Source organism: Papaver somniferum, chromosome 10 (genome assembly GCF_003573695.1).
Source record: "Papaver somniferum cultivar HN1 chromosome 10, ASM357369v1, whole genome shotgun sequence".
Taxonomy (NCBI): Eukaryota; Viridiplantae; Streptophyta; class Magnoliopsida; order Ranunculales; family Papaveraceae; genus Papaver; species Papaver somniferum.
The window spans coordinates 160,202,334-160,204,371 of record NC_039367.1 but is presented as its reverse complement, the minus strand read 5'-3'; positions in this window follow the sequence as shown (position 1 = coordinate 160,204,371).

Here is a 2,038-nt window from a genome sequence, read left to right as displayed (position 1 = left end):
ATATATGCATGATCCTCGTGAATCTCACATGCATGCCCTCAAGCGAATCCTTCGGTATCTTCAGGGCACCATCAACCACAGACTATTTCTCTCGGTCTCCTCTATCTCTGGCTTAACAGTATACTTTGATGCCGACTGGGCGGGTTCTCCTGATTCTCGACGATCGACATATGGTTTTTGTGTCTTTCTTGGTGACAATCTTATCTCCTGGTCCTCCAAGCGTCAAGGAACAGTCTCTCGATCCAGTGCTGAAGCTGAATACCGAGGAGTAGCAAATGCGGTTGCTGAAACAACATGGCTTCGCAATCTTCTTCTAGAGCTCTGACTACCTCTATGACGTGCTACTATTGTTTACTGTGACAATGTAAGTGCGATATATATGTCTGGAGATCCTGTTCAACATCAACGCACCAAACATGTGGAGATTGATATACATTTTGTTCGTGAACGAGTTCGTATTAGTGACATTCAAGTCTTACATGTTCCGTCTGTGAACCAATATGCTGACATCTTTACCAAGGGGCTTCCTCGACAGCTATTTGTTCGCTTTCGTTCTAGTCTTAGCGTTTGTTCCTCTCCCGCTCAGACTAAGGGGGTGTAATAGACTCTATATCTTCCTCTTGCCTTATTTACCTTTAGGAGATTATCTCCATTTACTTGGGTTGTAAACACAAAAGATATTATATGGTTTATATATATTCTAGACAAGAGGAACATTTCTTCTCGAGAAAATTATCATCAAATCCAAGACATATTTCTATCCTCCATTAACAAAGTCAACATCATCATCGTGTTCGATCATATCAGCACAGCTCTATCCTTCTCTTCATATCTTTATTGCTTGTAATCAGTGGGTAACTATCTCTCTAACTCTCTATAGTTATCTATCTTACTCTTAGAACTAAGAATAGTCGTTGATAAGGAAAGAACTTAGATAGCTTTATAACACAATTCTTATTCTAGAAACTCAACTGTAGGTGTCCTATTTCCCTTATCTCAAATACACCTCCTACTTACCGATGATAAGTTTGAAACACAAAATATCCGATTCCATTAACACTACTAATTAACTAATTGGGTTTAATTACTTAATTAATCTAATTTAGGTTAAATCAAGTTTTACTATCAACCAACTCTATAAAATTATTAAGGGACAACCTAATCACTAATCAGAGGTCCAGCTAGATTAAAAGGTCCGGTCAACGGGAATGGAAAGTCAACGGTCGCGGTAAAAGTCAAACGATGCCCAGTTCTAATTTCCGGAAGTGATATCTTTCTCGTCCAACATCCGAATGTCGCGTTCTTGTAGTCCATTTCGCGTAATCTTTCGAGATCTATCCAACGGTACTAATTTCGTATCTAAATCGTTGTTAGATTAATTCCTATTAATTAACGTTTGTCTTAACTAATCATTATTATCGACTAATTCGTCTCTCGATTAGTCTAATAGCGTTGACGAGCTTGAGGATCCTTACAATACTCTAGCAACTTCGCCCCGTATGCCGTCACCCCTTCCTCGTCTCCCTAGCACCGATGACCCCTTTCTTCCTATAATGTATACATATAAGCCAAGCAGCTCTTGTATAATTATAGGGACTCTTTCGTGAGTGATCCCGATGTTGATGTTGCTCGTGGAATCGTCAAATCGGGCATATGCCGCCTGCTGACAATCACTCCTACGACTCCTTGCTATTTTCAGGGGCTTTCCCTCCTTCAGAGAACTGGACAACTTTGTTCAGAGTCCATAGCCAACCGGGAAAGGATCCAGGAGCTTGCATTATAGAATTATCAATATGACAACGCAAGGCTTAAAGATCATCTTGGTGCTCTCGAGATTAAAAATGTTGAGGTTGATGAAGCTCTGGAGGTCATGCACGGACAGCGTGATCGTATTCGTACTCGTCTCAGACGCGCTCGAGCTCATGGGTATGGAGGGAATGCCAATGATTCTTGCAGTGATGAGGAACCATACGACCCTTCTGGAGATGAAGAACCAAAAGGATCGTGACGAGTAGTTAATATTTTAAAAATTATTTCT